At 37.8% G+C, this 19996-nt stretch overlaps 1 long non-coding RNA gene across 1 annotated transcript in view; it reads left to right on the top strand.

Annotated features, from left to right (window-relative positions):
- Positions 1–12682, top strand: part of LOC103279459 (uncharacterized) — a 117740-nt gene extending 105058 nt beyond the window's left edge. Inside the window, exon 3 of the long non-coding RNA XR_010006147.1 lies at positions 11208–12682. This is a non-coding gene — a long non-coding RNA (uncharacterized LOC103279459). The remainder of the gene's footprint in view (positions 1–11207) is intronic.
- The last annotated feature ends 7314 nt before the right edge of the window (positions 12683–19996 follow it).

The following is a 19996-nucleotide window of genomic DNA, read 5'->3' as shown; positions in this document are numbered from 1 at the left end:
CTCTGCACACTAATTGTAAAATTTCTATAAAATGCAGGTGTAAACACTGCATATGAATATCTTTAAATTATAAAACTGACTTAAATACTTGGAAATAAATTCATTTTCTTTTGATTTTTTTTAAGGAATGATAAAGTTACTGTAGTTTGCATGAACTCATTTATTTTGGGTTTTTTTTTTTTACCCCGCTCTCTTTCAACCCTGAAGGGGACTCAGAAAGGCTTCCAAATTGGCAATAATTCAATACCACATTAAGACATAAAACATGCAAAATACAAACTACATTGTGTATTAAAATCATAAAGTAGTAACATATAAATACATTTAAATAAGCAGTTAAAAACATTGTGTATAGTCGCAAAATCAGTCAAAAAGCCATTCCAATCACATTAACTTAGTAGCTGCATTTGCACTGTAACTACTCTCCATACCATACCAACCTTTTTTTGACCAGGGACCACTTGACCAGGGACCACTTTAACCAGGGACCACTCTCCAACATTAGTACCAGAAGGGTTACTAATCAGTTTTTGTTCAACTTTAGATTTGGTTTGGTTATTTGGAGTGCTGATTCAGAAAATTGCATTGGATAGACCACATCAGCTCTAGTTTGTGATACAAAACATATGCCATCCAGTAGTCACCATCTGGAAAAAAGACAAATTGAATGAGAACATGTGTACAGAATCTAATAAAGAAAATTATTCATGTTAATGTTTGCTGATTAATATCACTTTTCAAATGAGGTGACTATATTTGATTACTGGTACATTAATTATGTGTATCTTGTGAATTCACAGCAGAATGAGAACTGTGAGGCAAATAAGTCAGTATACTAGGCTTGTGCAGAATTTTTGTAAGTTCTGCAAGTTGTTTTAAAATTCGTTAAATCTGTACTTCCAAAGTGATATCTGACACGTAGGCATGGCTCACACCTAAAACTTCAGAATCAAAATTTACCCAATACTTTTTCTTTTGCATTTTGCAAATCTCAGAAGCCTCCCAAAGTCAGTTTTATTTTCAGTGCAAGGAAGCAAAACAAAGTCAAAAAAATCTGCCTTTCATCTTTAAATTATTGGCTGCTCACCATTAGGAGATGGAAGCAGCCAGAAGAAAATACAGTTCACTGGGAAAGAAAGAACAGAACTCTGGGAAATGTCATTTGGAAGGCGAGGAACCATATGGCAGAGAATGCAAAATACCCAGCCCTAAATGACATCTCCCAGAATTCTGCTCACATCTGAAAGTCCCAATCAAGATGGGGGAGAGATTTGTCCCTCTGTAGCAGCAGCCCCCAGAGTCACAATGGATTAAACCCTTGCGCCAGCAGGACTGCTGACTCAAAGGTCAGCAGTTTGAATCCAGACAGCGAGGTGAGCTCCTGTTCTGTCTGCTCCAGCTTCCCATGCAGAGAAGCCTTCCACAGGATGGTAAAACATTTGGGTGTCCCCTGGACAACATCCTTGCAGATGGCCAATTCTCTCACACTAGAAGCAACTTGCAGTTTCTCGAGTCACTCCTGACATGAAAAAAAGCAGCCAGAGTTACAATAAATTGTTGAATCTGTAAAGAGGAATAGTGACTGATACTTCAAATATGTAAATTTCTGTTCTGGACTGGGAAGAAATCCCTAGATTGATGGCCCTTGGGCGTCCCTTCTAACTCAATAGGGGAAGTATATTAGAATAATAGAATCAAAGAGTTGGAAGAAACCTCATGAGCCATCTAGTCCAACCCCCTACCAAGAAGCAGGAAAGGAGCTCAGAGGCTTACACCTTCTAGCTAGCCTTCCAGTATCTGAGCTGGACCTTTTAGCAACCATGTTGATATTTTGCCCAGAGGAGGCTGGGGGCTTTATTCAGGAGTGTATGACTTCTTCAGCCATTCCCACATCAAATTTGCTCTCCCAAATTTGATTAACAAAGAAACATTTAGATTGGTAACAATTAACAAAGTTGCCCTTAGTTCATTCCACTTCTATTGTCTGGTCTCATTATTCTTCTGATTTGTCAGCAAAAACTCTTCATTGCAGTTGTCTGTATGTGTGCAATTGTGCATTCAGCTAAAATCTGCTAACAATTGTGTTTATTTGATTGATGGAGGTCATTTTTAAAAATTACCTTGGATATTTAATTTATGTTATTAAGCAACACATGCTTTATTGTTCACAACCCATTAGATTTATATTGGCTATGTACATGACTTAATTCAATTTCAGTAAGACCTCCCCATTGGTAAAATGTATTGCCATTTTTCAGAACTGATTGTGTGGAGATATTGATTCAAAGCTTCATAAGATATTCTGTATACTGGAAGTAGTCCAAAATTAGCATAAGAAAAAGATTAGAACTATGTGGTAATAAGGCATCGGGCATATCTTCAGTATACAAACATCGGTGGTCCCCGAGTCACAAACATCTGACTTACAAATGACTCAGAGTTAAGAATGAGGTCAAGCAACAGGAAGTAAGAGTAATCTACCCCTTGGAAGGAAAATTAACTCATGAAAGAGTTATTATAGGCAAAAGGGGTCTCCAACTGAAGCTTTCTCACCAATCCTTGTTTCCACAACATCATTTTTTTCAAAATCCAATTATCACAGAAGCAGAAAGTAAGCTGAAATCTTCTGAATAGGGGTGCAGACAGCAAAACAAACACCACAAGGGTGTTAATCATTTTCTATGCAATCCAAAGCTTACACACACATGTGCATGCGTGCACACACACACATTGGCTAGAGTTCCACTTAAAAATGTACCTGCTTTGACTTACAAACAAATTCAGCTTAAGAACAAACCTACAGAACCTATCTTGTTCATAACTTGGGGACTGACTGTACAGTAATCCTTTTAGAAAAACACGGCTAGTCTTTGAAACCAGTTAGAAATCACATAAAGATAAAAACAGATGAAATTGTTTTAGATAACATATAATGTAGCTTATGATTTATTTGTGAATCCAACTTTTTCAAGGCATGTGTTACACAGTTTGAGGAAAAATAAAATACAACAAACCCTAGTGAGCTTCGCCATTCTTAAAAACAAATTTTCTATTGTCAAAATAAATTGCTTATTTCAGTTTTAGGAAAACAGAACCACTTATTTTTGGAGACAAAGTAATCACCCATTATTCTATATGCATTTCCAGAATATTGCAACTCAGATAACATAATCAGACAAACCCATAAGAAGTTAACTTGAATGAGGCACCTTTAACTAAAATGTCAGACCCAAATAGAAAGTTCACACAAAAAAGCAGTACTGCCAGAATACAGTAAAGAAGATTCAACCACAAGTCAAATAGGTTATTGTACATGGAATGGAAAGAAACACCATGCTGGCTTGTCTCTTAAAATAGCAAAACAATTCACTGCATTACCTCTACTCTGGCCCCTTTGATCCAACAAGATGAATGCACCATAGTTCATTGGTTAAGTTTGTACAGTCCTGTCTGATAAAGGCAGTTTATACATTGACAAGAAGCAAATTCAAAGAGAAAATAAAGGTCTGCCATCCAAAAAACTAATTCAGAAGGTCTAAATCTAAATATTACATCAGGCACTTTCCCCATGCTGTTAAATATAAGCAGCTTAAAAACAGGCTGATTTTATTTAAGCAAATTGCCCTGCAAGTGCTGGTAAGTACAGATTCATTGAAAACTCTGTTATGTCCTTCATAACTGGAAGAATGTATTTATTCAGATCTACTGATCATGCTACTTTGGATACAATTTCTCTACTTCCAACTGTCTTTTTCTTCTGCTACCCATAATGACTGTCATTGTACCTAACTCCATGGAGACTGGAGATTCTGTCACACTCTGTGTCCTTTCGAGATTCTCATTTTTTAAATATGTGTGGGCCCTTTGGAAATCCTACCTTTCTTTGCTCTTTGGCTATATTTAACCAACTGAATAGGAGCCCCCAGATGGCGTAGTGGACTAAGTGACTTGAAGGTTGGGTTGCTGACCTGAAAGCTGCCAGGTTCGAATCCCACCTGGGGAGAGTGTGGATGAGCTCCCTCTATCAGCTCCAGCTCCATGCGGGGACATGAGAGAAGCCTCCCACAAGGATGGTAAAAACATCAAAACATCCGGGCGTCCCCTGGGCAACGTCCTTGCAGACGGCCAATTCTCTCACTCCAGAAGCAACTCCGGTTGCTCCTGACACGAAAAAAAACAAAACTGAATTGGGTGCTGTCATCTGGAAGAAAAGGAAATACCTCTGGGTGGCACAAAACATGATCTCAGGACATTATCACATTAGTGTTATAAAACGGGTGCTTCCATTTCCCGCTTGTGTGGCTGCCTCCTGCAGAATTCTGGAAAATGTAGTTTAGGGAAGCTGAGGACCTCTCCAAAGGTCCTGACCTAAACTGCATTTCCCAGAATTCTGCAGGAGACAGCCACACCATAGGGAAATTGATGGCTCGACATTATAGCACTAATGTGATAGTGTTGTTAATGTTGTTTGAAGATAACATTTTAAAAGACCCCATGTGCTTAAAGTAATGAGTGATAAGCTTATGCCTTGTGTGAAAAGGTAAGATACAAGCATGACATCTGCCTGTCACCTTCTGTGCATGGGGTAATGACTCTTAGATGGTCTGGAGAGATAGAAACAGTGGGGTTTTTCACATGGGACAGAGCCAATCTGAATTGAATTGAGTACTTCACTCTCATCACAGAATCTTCAATCATTTCTAGTAGGTCTGTGAACATTTTTTAGTAGTCATTATAAATAAGATCAAATTTGTTAAATTTGTCCTTACAACATGATATTCAACATGTTGGCATGGCCCGCACTAAAAACTTAAGAATTGAAACTTACCTAATACTTTTTCATTTGAATTTTGTATACCTTGGAAGCCTCACAAAGTCAGTTTCATTTTCAGTGCAAGTAAGCTAAGCAAAGCCAAAATGGGTGCCTTTTCTCTTTAAATTAATGGCCTCTTGCCATTAGGAGAGGGAAGCAGCAGGGAGAAAGCAGAGTTCGCTGGAAAAGAGACTGAGAGAGCATGGAATTTTGGGAAATATACTTTGGGAAGGTGAGGAGCCCTATGCCAGAGAATTCAAAAGACCCTGTCCTAAACTACATTTCCCAGGATTCTGCTAAGTACCAGAAAGTCCCAATCAGGATAGGGGAGAGATTTAACCCTCCTTAGCAACAGCCAGCCAAAGTTCCAATAAATTGTTGTATCTGCAAAGAGGAGGACCGACTAATACAGCTAGTAAGTAAATCTCTGTGCTGTGCTGGGCTGGGAAGAAATAACTAAATTGAAGTTCTATTGGTTAAAATGACATATATTCAGTGAGATAGCTATTGTGATTTTTTTAAAAAAAACATTTTGTTAAAACCTTTTTAAAAATTCCCTAAAATCAGTAGAAGTATGAATATTTCTGAAAGTTTGGGGAATTATCCCATTATTTTGTGTCATATTATAGAAAATTCTAGGAGATAGCTCTTGTAGTTTAAAAAGTTGTTTAGAACAGTTTTGGATAAGTTTTGATGGGCTAATAGTGGTGTGTTCCACCATTGTAGGAAGGTTCACCCCAATAGCTGTAATAATGAGGGAGATAGGAGCCCCTGAAGTTTCCCCACTATGCAATTACTATAAGGAAATTTTCACTAACAATACTTTAGCAACATTTTAGAAATGAAATGCTGGCACCCCTAATTTTGTAGTGAGATTTGAAACATTTTGTCATCGATTGCACAGCCCTAATTTCTAGCATTCCTTGTTACCCTTTGCAGGTTTTTTTATCATCTCTAAAGCTACCACTTCATTATGGTTCTCTGGCACACAGGAAATAAGTGTAGAATTAATGCAGTTTAACATTACTTTGACTGCCATTGTTCAATGCTATGGAATCCTTGGAGATGTAGTTTGGTGGGACACCAGCACTCTTGACAGAGAAAGCTAAAGACCTTGTAAAAGTACATTTCCCATGACCCCATAACATGACAGTTAAAATGGTCTCAAGCTGCAGCAATTCTACCCTCCAGGTGCACCCTGATTCATGGCTGATTGTATTTAAATCATACCAAATCAAAATCAGTTTATTTGTTTTTAACGTAAAGTATAAATGAGTTTGCATGTTTCCAAGTAACTCCAATAGAATAGTGGAGGAATTTTATTAGAGGCTTGGACGTTGAGATGCTATCCGTCTGATCTGCTTTTCTTGTTTTACCTCCTTTTTTTGTTTAAATTCCACTCATATTTAATGAATAATTCAGATTGATCTTGGGATATGGAATATGAAATACTATTTCCATCACCAATGCACTCCAGAATATGATTAAGCACAATAGATTTCTAATAGACTTACTTCTAATTAGGTAGGTAGGTAGATTTTTTTTAAGGAAGTACAGTAGATTATTACATATGAGAAGACACATATAGAAGTGGCATAAGATGGAAACATTGGTGGAACTTGCCTTAACTAAGACATGACTTTGCTATGTGATACACAAGTGATCAAGTTCCACCAGTGACTGATCAACATTATAATAATAAAGTAATAAAAAAACCTTTATTTATGTTCTGCCTTATCTCCCTGAAGGGACTTAGGGTGGATTATTGTGTTCCTATATAAAATTAAAATTAAAAATATTTTTCTCCTCATCCACATAGCCCCATGCATCACCTGAATTCAGTCTGTAAGACAATTTTCAGCAGGAAAATAATTGCCATTCTAGATTTAAAATGTTATTCCCATTTGAATTTAAACTCAGATTTGGGATTTCCAAATTATCAAATCTTATTTCTTGACATGAACAGACTCTTGCACAATTTCCAAGGAGATCATAAATACCGATTTGCAATGTTTCTCATAAAGCCTGTGCTATCAGTGAAATAATGTTTCAGTACTCATCACAAAATCGGGAAGAGGATGATGAAACTTGCTATAATATAATTGTACCATACATGTTCCACTGTTAGCCCACCAAGTTTCAGAATGTTACACTCATCTACTAATTTTGAGGGAATTTTTCAATGTTTTACAAATGAGAATATATATATATATACACACACACACACACACAAGAGCTATTTACTTATATACAACACACACACGATAACCAGGGCATCAATCCCCAAAGTTTCAGGATATACAGATTTTTGAGGATTTTAAAAAGTTTAGACAAAACATTTATCTCCAATAAGCCACAACAGCAATCCCCTTGAATGTCTGTGTAACAGTGTACCTATATGACCCACAATTAACCATAGACCTTCAGCATAGCACAGATTTATACTATTACTTACTTCAGTCCTCTTTGCAGAATCATTAATTTTATTATTATTAGACTGACTCTAAATGGTTGGCTGCTACAGCCTTCATTGGGGCTTTCTGATACAGAGCACTGCATTCTAGGAAATGTAAGACATGGCCTTTTAAACTCTCTGCCACAGGGGCCTCGCCTTCCCAGAAAGCTGTCTTCTCAGACTCTCACCCAGCTCAGCTAGTCCTGACCCAGCTGCCCTTCCTCACAGTGACTGGCATGCAGCCTGGCCTCTTTGGCTTTGTCAAAGTTGCCGAATGCTTATACTGAAAATTAAACTGACTTTGGGAAGTTTCTCAGTTTTACAGAATCTTAACAAAAATTATTGGTAAATGTTTGGATTCTTAATTTTTTCTCCCTCTTTCCTGCATGCTTTAATAGCAATTTGTTTGTAATAATGTAATGAATGACTAATGACATACAGTCATTACTTTTACAGTTCCCTAGTTCTCATTAATGACATGTATTGGCAAAGGACTACTAAATAAATTGGAAACTGGAAAACTATATTTTCATCACTTCTGCAATTATTAGTATTTAAACTTGAAGATTAAATTAGAAGACAGGCAGAACATAATATGAGATGTAGTAGCTCCATGGATTAGTGACACAACAGTATAAAGAAAATCTATTCACAATTGACACCAGTCCTAACCATGGTTAACAGCAATCAAATGCAATCCATGGCTTTCTACTAAGGAAACTCTTAATTTGAAAGATCAGTACAGCTATTGATAACTAAACAATGACTCATATTCCTAAATCCAAAGGGAATTCTAATTAGTTGTGGCTAAAATAGAGGAATATTGAGAAGACTGGTCAGAACCAGAGAGAAATATGCAGAATATTTCAATCTAAACAGTATAGATAAGTGTCCCTTTATCCCTCAATAGTATAATGAATAATTACAGAGCGACCACAAATTAAAAAAGGAAAAGGGAAAAATATTTACATCTAGTAATTAATAGGAGAATGTAATTAATATGGGTGTGCAATTTCTTTTGTTAGTTGTCATAAGTCGGATCAATTTCATTAAATTCATACTTATGATGTGAAATACGAAAAATTGATGTGACCTGCACCAAAAACATAAGATTCTAAGCATACCCAATACCTTTTCACTTGCAGAAGCCTCCCAAAGTAAATTTTATTTTCAGCACAAGCAAGGAAAGCAAAACCAAAAATGCTGCCATTCCTCTTTATTAATTAATGGCCTCTTGCCATTAGGAGAGGGAAGAGTTTGCTGGAAAAGAGAATTCTGAGAAATGTAGTTTAGCAAAGCGAGGAGAATTCAAAAGACTAAACTACATTTTGCAGAATTCTGCTCAGCATCAGAAAGCTTCAATCAGGATAGGAAGAGAGATTTGTCCATCCATAATATCAGCCAGCAAGAGTGTCAATAAATTGTTGAATCTGCAAAGAGGATGGCTGGCTGATACTTCTAGTAAGTAAATCTCTGTGCTGGGCTGGGAAGAAATCTCTAAATTGAAGTTCTATTGGTTAAAATGAGAAACATCCAATTACATTTTTGTCAAAATTTTAAAAATTCCCTAAAATCAGTAGATGTATAAATATTTCTGAAAGTTGGGGGAATGATCTGTTGTCTTGTGTAGAGGAAAATTCAAGGAGAAAGCTCTTGTAGTTTTATTTTTAAAATGTTAATAAAAACTTTGTAAATTCCCCAAAAATCAGTGGAAATATTCTGAAACTTGACAGGCTAACAGGGGTAAATGTGTCTACCATTGTAGCAAGTTTCACCCCAATAGCTGGAAAAATGAGGGAGAAAGGAGTCCCTGAAGTTTCCCCACTTGCGCAATTGCTATAATGAAAAAGTATAATGAAATTTTCCCTAATGGCATTTTAGAAAAAAAATTGAAATAAAATGCCAGCATCCCCTAATTTTAATGAGTTTTGAAACATTTTTGTCATTGATCGCACATGCCTAACTAAATATGGAATGTATTAAAAAAATATGGTAGATAAGGGGAACCAAATAAATCTGGAAATATTGAAGAGAATGCACAAAGGAAAGAAGCCGAAACTCAGAAGGAACCACCATATAATGGACTTCTTGCAACAATCCAGAGACAAAATATACAGATGGAACAAGGAAAATTTCAAATCAAGTTGGGAGATATCATAGAAGAGATTGGGAATCTAAAGAAGATGTCAAATAAAATCTTCATCCCCAATAGGCAAATACAGGGCTCTCCAAAAGCAAATGGGAAAAAGGGAGAACCTAAAGATTATGGTTAATGGTAAATGTTGAGACTAAGTGAAAAAGAAAGGGGCGGGGGGGGGGTTGTTTGGTAATACAAACTCAAGAAGAATGTTAAGTAAACTTGGTGATTTAAAATTTCAGTTGATTCATAGATATATTAAATAATGTGGTTAATATGGTTAAACCCCTCATATAAAAGATATTCGATAGTAGAAAGGTTGTATAGTGGAAAAAGAGGAGATGAATGATAAAGATACATAGTAGACAAAACATCTATAATATATGTATATGCATGCAATACCAAGTTATCAAGAAATAGACTTAAGTAATTGCTTCCTAAGAGTAGTTTGTCGATAAAAAGAAACGACCTAACAGAAACAGAAGAACCTTTAAGAAGAAAAGGAAAGAAAAAGTCAACTGGAAACAAAGATCTAGCATAAGAAGACACCATCATTAGGTTTAAAGGACAATAAGAACCCTCCATTATATAGAAGAAACATATACTTTCCAAAAAGTTTTGTAGTTAAAACAATGAATGTTAGGATAATAGAGATCAGAAACTGAATGTAATAGAGCATAATACCCTCCTTTTTCATGATGATTTATTAGACATGTGTTAAAATCTATTAAATCCTACCCTCCCTCCCCCACCTCCCTACTATACATTGTGGATAAGGCAAGGGTAAAGAGATACAAAATTCTGTTTGGGAAAATCGTAATTAAAAAGGAAATTTTATCCTGGTGTTTTGAATTTTGACTGGGAAATGCTGGCCTGTTAGTTAAAAATGTTTGACAAAAAGAACCATAATACAGTGATATGAGAATAAGAGGAAGTAATGCTGAATATAATGGTGGGAAACGCATGTTCTATAGGAAAACTTTGCACATTGTTCAATCTAGCTCCCAATCCAAGACACATATTTACCCAGTATTTTTTTATTCACGGAGCTTCGGGGGAAAGATGTTGCACACTCAGAGCAGCATTAATATTGAATGATGTCCCTGTTGCTGGTGCTCGTTGTTAGATTCATCTAGTTCAGCATCAAAAAAGAACTTTAATAGGGTTTAGTGGTTTTCTGAAACACCATGCTTCTCTTCTCCCTTCACTTCCTTCATGAAACTTATCCAGCACCCCCCTATATGGACACTTAGAGCAGAAAACATTCTGCACCATATATTATTGCTGTAACTTGTTGACATCTTAGGTTTGTGTAATTTTCCTTATGGAAGTGAGTTGAAATTTTTGCCAGAAACAGAATATTTGAATATGCAGAACTGAAGGATGTGGAAGCAGAGTTGAACATAATGTGCCCTTGTGCATGCAGATGCCACTGTGAAAAAAGATACACATGTACAGTCAGGTGTATGTTATTCACTTTTGCAACATTGCCATTCAACATAGAGGTTGGGTAGCATAATCAATATGTAATCCACATGCAACTATCTTCCATGTACAGTTCAGGAGCAGCTCAAACAAAGCCTTCTCTAGCCTGCTGTCAGTGGGTACCTGCACCTACTGCAGGAGATGTTTTGAATAACACTCTGTTGTATTTGCCTGCCACGTAACTGTTACATACACTTGAAAATGACATGCTAAATGCATTATGTTAATTCTTGATGTATTTTCCTTTTAATGTAGTAAGGCCACCAATAATGGTACAACTAAGTGTGCATTTTGATTTTGATTTCAATATTATGCAGCACTATCTCTGATCAGTGAATGGAGATTGAAGATATAAACCAACTTAAAGTTGAGGGAAAAATTGCATTGAGATGACCTCTGCTTCAGCTACTCCAAGGATTTGGATGGAACAACACCTCTGCTGTAATTTCTGCCCAGGCTTTGCATGGCTCTAAACATGAGCACAAGTGCTATCAGCCAAAGACAAAAATGGAAATTGTACAAACATATTTTTATATAAAAACAAACCTATTCCCAAATGCAAAACTGTCATTTTCTTTATTTCTGAACATGTATTTTTATTTATGTAATTGTTTTGAGTTGTGTTGTTATTGACTTTGAATGGAACATGAACTTTGATGAGGCCTCTTGACTTCTATAAAAAAAAGAATAGTAAAGGTAAAGGTTTCTCCTGACGTTAAGTCCAGTCATGTCTGACTCTGGGGGTTGGTGCTCATCTCCATTTCTAAGCCGAAGAGCCAGCGTTGTCCGTAGACACCTCCAAGGTCATGTGGCCGGCATAACTGCATGGAGCACCGTTACCTTCCCGCCGGAGCGGTACCTATTGATCTACTCACATTGGCATGTTTTCAAACTGTTAGGTTAGCACAGGGCCGGTCCAACAATGAGGCGAATTAAGCAGTCGCTTCGGGCGCAAAACATACGGGGGCGCAGTCGAGACTGCTTTTTCTGTTGATTTCTTGTAAAACATTATGTTTTGGTGCTTAATTTGTAAAATCCTAATGTAATTTGATGTTTAATAGGCTTTTCCTTAATCCATCCTTATTATCCAACATTTTCACTTATCCAATGCTTTTATTTTTCAGTGATTGTTTTTTTTGGGGGGGGGGTGCCAAAATCTGTTCGCCTACACTTGAAAAATACCTAGGACCGGCTCTGGGTTAGCAGGAGCTAGAGTTAACAGCGTCCGCTCCTGCCGCTCCCGGGGTTTGAACCTGAGACCTTTCGGTCTGCAAATTCAGCAGCTCAGCACTTTAACGCACTTTAAACACTGTAATGATCAACACAATAAATTGGAAGTTTCACATCAATAGCATTAATATCAATTAATAATCAAACAAATTATTTTAGGCAAATATTCAAACATTTGAGATGAGTCAGAATAAAGGCAGCAATTCAAATTCAACATCACAAATATGAGATTAACTTTCATGTTTTTAAAACATTCATGATTCTAATATAATGATAATTCTCAAATCCTTCCTGTCAAATTCAGAAAGAAACCTGTAAAATTCGAACAATTTTTATCACAAAATGTATGTTTCATTAGGAGAAGTAGTTGTTGCGCATAAGCAGATATCAGTCAGGTCCAATGCAAAAGACACACAAACAAGAGGAAAAGGAACAAAAATCTTTACTCTTGTCAGCAGAGATACAAAATCAAATAGCTCTTGTAATAGTCCTTGTAAGTAGTACAGAGTAAGGCTTCTTCATCCAAAAGAGTAGAACATAAAACAAATAGCTATTCCATCATACCAAACAGGGCCGGCCCCACTATTGAGGCACCTGACGCCGCCGCCTCGGGCGCAGGCCCGGGGGGGCGCCGTCAGGCTGGGCGGGAGGCGGGGCACCGCCCTGACGGTGCCCCGCCTCCCGCCCAGTGCGCCCTGGCCCGTCTGGCCTGCTAGAAAAGGCCAGACGGGCGAGCGGGAGTAGCGTGGGAGGCGGGGCCAGCTCTGGCCCCGCCCCCCCGCCCAGCATGCCCTGGCCCCGCCTCCCACGTTGCGTGGGAGGCAGGGCCAAGGCACGCTGGGCGGGGGGGGAGCGGCGTCAGAGCTGGCCCCGCCTCCCACGCTACCCCCGCTCGCCTGTCTGGCCATTTCTAGCAGGCCAGAGTTCAGCGGAGGTCCCTCCAGGCCGCAATCGCGGCCTGGAGGAACCTCCGCTGAACTCTGGCCTGCTAGAAATGGCCAGACGGGCGAGCGGGGGTAGCGTGGGAGGCGGGGCCAGCTCTGGCCCCGCCCCCCGCCCAGCGTGCCCTGGCCCCGCCTCCCACGCTGCGTGGGAGGCGGGGCCAGGGCACGCTGGGCGGGGGGGGGGCGGGGCCAACTCTGGCCCCGCCCCCCTCACTATTCGCCCTGGCCCCGCCTCCCACGCAGCGTGGGAGGCGGGGCCAGGGCACGCTGGGCGGGGCCAGGGCGCCGGTGGCGGGGGCGCTTTTCAGCACCCCCGCTTCACATCAAAAAATATCTCCGGCCGGCCCTGATACCAAAGAGCATTTCTGTTAAGTCATTGTTAATCCAGCATCTCCAAACTGTATTCTAACATCCATACAGTTATACCCCACTGGGTGTGGTCTAAACTTGCTTGCTGACCTACATCAGCAACTGCTCATAATAATTAACATTATAAGGTTTTCTTTAACACAAACATACTTGATCCTGTTACTACTTACTGCAATAGTAGTGACTTTTGAAGAATTGTGACCAGTCACAGAGCAATACATCTGCATGACCAGCTGATTGATTGTCTTATCATCTCACTTTGGCCTATATGGCACTACCAAAGAGAGTATGATCTCATGAGTTGAATGTTTGAACTAAAACACCTGGAGACTAAAATTTGGTTTTCCTGCTCAGTCATGAAAACCCACCAGGTGGCCTTAGGCAAATCACATTCCTTCAGCCTTAGAAGGCGGCAAATGTAAATCTTTATCAAATCCTTCTTGTGATCACCTTCCATATGAAAATCTATGTCCTCTATGTCAAAGACCATGTGGCTCCAGAGTAAGTCTTCGCAGTCATTTATGGATTGCCAAAACTCTACCTCTGGAAGGCAATCATACTCAGCCACAACTGATTTCTCATTATGATGATGATGAATAAAGCTTGCTAAGAAAATTTAATGATAGGATAAAACAGAGTCAATTTGAAGATACATAACAACAAACCATTATCAAACACACACACACAAATGCGTGTATGTGATGTGAAGCTACAGTAACTGCTGAAAGAGATCAGACATCGCTAAATAGAATTCACATGAGTGTTGTCTCCCTCTGCTTTTTAAAATAACCCTGCTAGCTTGAGAAGTCTGTACAAGTAGAAAGCTACAGTACTTGTATTGATTTGTGCAAGAAACCTGGGAGAGTACAGATATTGTGTTTCAAAGCAACTCTTGGCTGTCAACTCTTTTCATAACTTGGTTGCTATGGTAGCTACAAACAACTATTTTCTTTCCTCCATGATAATGTCTCCTATTTTCCTTCTGCAGACTTTTCGGTGCAGCCAAATAAATATCCGGAAGCAATAACTTACAAAGGGTTTTGGAGGGAGATGATAATGGCTGCATTCCTCCACTGCCAGCCCACACAGGAAAATCTGCTTTGAACTAGAATCTGTTCAAATCATTTCCTTAACAACAATATGAGACAAAAGTGACATTCAAGGTGGTTTTGTGGCATTATGACATTAAACATTATCAGCAGGAGCAATGTTCATATTAATACTTAGGCCAATTTAAAGAAACAGTAATCAAATAATGACATACCTATATCTATACCTGGGACGTCTTCCTCTTCCACCGAGTGTGCAGCTTTGGGAGGGAAGCACATGGAGCGATGAGGGAGGAAGGGGACACCTGCCTATATCCATACTGTTATGTTTTACAATAGGTACCGCTCCGGCGGGAAGGTAACGGCGCTCCATGCAGTCATGCCGGCCACATGACCTTGGAGGTGTCTACGGACAACGCTGGCTCTTCGGCTTAGAAATGGAGATGAGAACCAACCCCCAGAGTTGGTCACGACTGGACTTATCATCAGGGGAAAATCTTTACCTTACCTATGCTTTACATGTTAAGAGACAGATGTTTTAATAGTCCATGTTTAAAGTACTTGACTATTTAGTTGGATTTTATGTTAATTTATATTGTAATTCACTTTGGATCCCATATTGAGAGTAAGTCAAAATAACCATGCCTAAATTCTGTGGAGGAGATTGGGTGCCTCTCAAATGGAGACTGCCCCTTAACACCTACATATGAGGATATCTGAGAAAGGCTCCTTTTGATTCAAATTCTTAATATTGGGGGGGGGGGGGGAGTGAGCAGGTAAGTTGGAACTTGCTTCAAAAGTGCTAAACTTCCAAATTAGATCCGAATTTAAAGAAATTCCAAACCGAACACACAATCCTACTGATCATGTCACTCCCAAATCTCCAAATCCCATCATTCATCACCACTGACCATGTTGGCTAAAGATTGTGATAGTTATAGTCTAACAACATTTGAAGACCTGTGTGTTTTTTTTTTACATTCCAACACGGAGAATGATAGTCTGAGGTTGTGGTTCCATGCTCTATGACTGAAACGGGCTCACTACCAGTTGCTGAGGTTTATAGTCATGCTGATGAAGTTGAACAATCATGCTAAGGCAACACTTGCCAGAGGTGGGTAATTCATTATTTAACTACAGAAGAGTCTCGCTTATCCAACCTTCACTTATCCAACGTTCTCTATTATCCAACGCAATCTGCCTTCACAGGATGGAACCTTTTACGGTTCCAACAATGTTGTTACTGTAAGTTCATTTTATGCAATTCTATTTTTATTTGTAGTTAATGTTTTAGTAGTCCATGTTTTTGTAGTCAGTGTTTTCAATACATTACAATGCTTTGGTGCTATATTAGTAAATACCATGTATTGAACTGCTTTTTCTGTCGATTTGTGGTAAAACATGATGTTTTGGTGTTTAATTTGTAAAATCATAGGTAATTTGACGTTTAATAGGCTTTTCCTTAATCCCTCCTTATTTGTTGGAGGTTGTAGATGTAAATAAATAGAAGCTTTACCATGGCTTCTGAACCAAAGTTTAAACCAAAGTGTAATAATGTGCCACTCAGGTTTGTGAAATAACAGTAACTTTACTTCACTTCAACAGATCAAACAGAGCAACAGTATATACAGTAGTCTCTTTGATTTCTTATAGAGAACAGAGGGAATAAACAGTTCTTTTCAAAACAGTCTTTAAATATGCCTCATTGCCTTAAAATGATCAGGCTTCAGAAAATCGGCAGCTATTAATTCCCCAGCTGTTTACAGTCAGTGTTCTTTTTGCTCTCTAAGGTAAAAATGCCTGCTCAAACTGTTTCTCTCAGCAGCAAGGCAGAGACAGTAGCCAGTCAGAATGTTGGCTCCTGACACATTCTGATCAGCTTAGCTGATCAGCTGCTGACAGGTGCCTTTCCAGTCAATCCATTACAACATGGTGCCTTTTATCCAACGTTCTGCCAGCCTATTTATGTTGGATAAGCGAGACTCTACTGTGTTTAGATCAGTCATTGCATATGTAGAGAAGAGACTGAACTCATGAACAGTGCTTTAGTATGTTGTTTTAAAACAAAACATGAGGTGGCTTATACAAATTCCATTCCCATATTGATTCATATTCATACCAGAGTTCACTCATATCATTCATATGAAATGTAGTAAAAGAAAGTACTTTCACAAATTGAAGACATCAGAAATTATGGTTATCACTGGATGCTACAAAGACAAGTATCCACTATTACAGTAATACAGAAATCATTAAACCTAAATTTAGTTCAATACATCAACATGAAAACAGATACAAAAGGCGTTGTTAAACAATCAAACAAAGGACTGTTACATTCACAGTAGAAACAATATTTTTCTCTTGAAGGATGAATTTACTCTTCTCATAAACAATAAACACAAATTGAGTCCTCTTCCTATATATAATGATTGTTCTTGTTTCTTTATTATGGATAGTATACTGCAAAACCACAACCGGTTTCAACTGAAAAGACTCTTCCCCAGGTGGATTGTAGTCCTTTTTTAATTTTTTTTTGTTTTAAAAAAATATGGATCCTATAGGGAACATATAGCTACCAGTTATTTACAATACACATAGTTACATGAGACATACACGAAACACAACAAAGATAATGTAAAAGTCATACTCACAGAAAGATCTAAGTTTTAAACATGCATACTCTGCAAACAGTTTGATTCCAATGCGAGTATGAAGCTGAGTAACTAATTTCACTCTTTAATGGCAAGCACAATGGTCAGGTGGTTGTAAAGCAATGTAATTGCTGTTACTCCAGAGTCACATTTAAAGGAAGACTACCAATCTTTACAAGAAACAATCATAAGAGTTGGTATTGTTCAACCCCTTTGGATGTTAGAAAATTTGGTAGGGCTAAATTTCCTTATAATCTGGGAGATCCAGATCTTCTTAAACTCAGTGCCTCTATAAAAAGTTGTTCCAATCACCATTAAATATAATATGGATATTAAAATTATAAAATGAATCACATAATCAATATCAGTATCCCATATTCCTCATCTGAAGCCACAATGAGACAGGATTTCAAGAAGTGTTTTGCTATTGCTCAGAGTTGGGAACTGAACTGCCTTCCCCAGAAGGCTTTGGACATTTAACACATTCCTATTGTTCAATAAAAATATTCTGCATATTTTTTTCAAAAGATGTAACATATACAAAAGGAGTATGTGTAATTATGCCCTGGGGAGAGGGTGAAAGAGTAATATAGGCCCAGAAGCTTATTGTAAACAGGAAATGATCTGGAGATCCTTGTGTCCTCAAAAATGGCCTTGGGACTTTGTGTGTCCCACTGGTCTCGATTTTTCCAATCTTGTTTTAGAACAATGAAGTTTTAGCCCAGATTCCAGGCAGACAATATGTAAAAGTTTATCTCTACACCCTCTCTTTCCCCTTTAAAGGTATCTATCTCTTCTTTCCCCTCAAAAGAATACCATTTGCAACATTCAGTTTTATCTCTATTCAGGAAGAGGGATTTGTGGTTGTCTTTTCTTCCTGAAGTTCTTGGATAGGCATGAATTAACAAAACAATGGTGGCCTTGCTAGTCATCTGAGAACCTCCACCTTTCCAAGCATGCTTTGAGTGGGAAAAAAGGAAAACAGTTTGTAGCAGCTTCCATTTTATTTCTATGTAAGTGAATTTCTACTTGTACAAGCAAGTTTATCAACCCATTCAAATGAAAACAATGTGGTATACAGCAGCCTCATTGAGCCTTTGAGGCTTTCTTCCGAGGAAACATGTACAGGAATGCACTATTAATGCCATGTCTCTGTTTCAAATGTTATTTTGAGAAATGCTATCTGATGTCTTTTGGAAAAAAGAACAACTTAAATTCATTGTGTCTGTTCACTGAATAACAAGGCAATTAGAATGTCCCAGGAGGACGGCCATCATTGCTACCTAATTTATTTCTTTTAAATTATCTAGATCTTTTTAAAAAGTATTGTCAAGAAGGATTATGTTTGGTTAATATTCAAGTGCAAAATAAACAAGCCTGAAGCAGTACCCATCCTTCCTGAACAACTTACTACGGTAGAGTATGAACTAATGCTGAATAAAGAGATCGAAAATAGAGTATACATGCTGAAAAGCTGTATTCCTTTGCGCTAAGGCTTCACTGCCCTAAGTGCAATAAAGTACCGACCTGAGATTTTCAAAGTGCTTGAAATTAGAAGTTCCCCTATCTTCTTCCCAGTAGAATTTTCAATTGTTGGTTTCTGATTCAGATGGATGCATGCACATGTTTAAGTTTAGAAAGCATTTTGATGACCCTAGACACTTGAGAATAGTGGAAACATGTGCAAAGATCACTTTAAAGCTTTTTTAAAAACTCTTTAAAATATTTTCTTTGTGTTCAAAAAACACTCAGAACTTTGGACCGAATACGAATCTTCTGTGTTGTTACCTTTAAATTGTTATTCTCTCGTGTCCCACAACAAAGTTAATGTGAAATGTATGGGTTAAAAAACACTTAAGGAACTTTTAGCTGGATTTAGCTGGGATTAAATCTGTGACAATGGTTTAGAAACACTATTTTTAGACTACGTCTCTAAGAATCCCCCAGTCAGCCTATGTTCCAGCCTCAGATTTAATCTCTGTTATCTTTATTGAGGTATATCCCTTTAATTATATTTTCTAGTATAAGAACATATGTATTGGCCATGTTGGCTGGATGATTCGGGGGGTGCAGTCAAAAACAAAGTAGATGACCTCTGCTAGATATCCTTGCACAAGATATTATCTAAACTCCATTGAGCCATATATATATATATATATATATATATATATATATATATATATATATATTATTCCCAGTATTCATCCCTAGTCTAACATATTAAAGTTAGTTGAAGAGCTGCCTCTTGAATGCTGTCATTTGGAACTGTCCTTATACAATATTGTCCCTGTGGATCTGTTTGTTGAAATTGTAATATACATGCTAAATCTTTTCCTTATTAGGCTGCTTGTGATTTAATTAATGATAGGGTGTTTTTTATCATGGTCTGCTTTTCCAATTAACATATTTTATGACTTCATTAATCTATTAAAGAATTTCCCAGGAGGTAATTAATTAGATCACTTTCCCCCTGTTGGTATGCCAACAAATTGAGTGGACACAATGGAGTGTATATTTAAATAATATAACTGTGCACATCATTTTTGAAAATAGCTATTGCATTTTAATTGCTCTCCTTTAAGGAGATTGGATAGTTGCATTTAGTGATATTTTGGTGCAAACTAACAAAAGTTAGTTGAGAGCAATATTGCAGTAGAATGGACTTAGTTTACAAGACAGCTATCTTTTCATGTTATCTTTGCAGTGTGTGAATCACAGTATTGTGTCACCTTCTCAGTTGTGGAAAGGAATGGAAAATACAAGAAAAGACAATCATGTTCCAACATCAAGCTGTCAGTCAGTGGCTCCTATAATTGTTATTAGAAAAACTAAGATGAGTTTTAGAAATTAGAATTAGAAAAAC

The sequence above is a fragment of the Anolis carolinensis genome, chromosome 4, assembly GCF_035594765.1.
Source record: "Anolis carolinensis isolate JA03-04 chromosome 4, rAnoCar3.1.pri, whole genome shotgun sequence".
NCBI classification, from domain to species: Eukaryota; Metazoa; Chordata; class Lepidosauria; order Squamata; family Dactyloidae; genus Anolis; species Anolis carolinensis.
The sequence above is the reverse complement of the archived record's forward strand: the minus strand, read 5'-3'. Positions and strand labels throughout refer to the sequence as shown.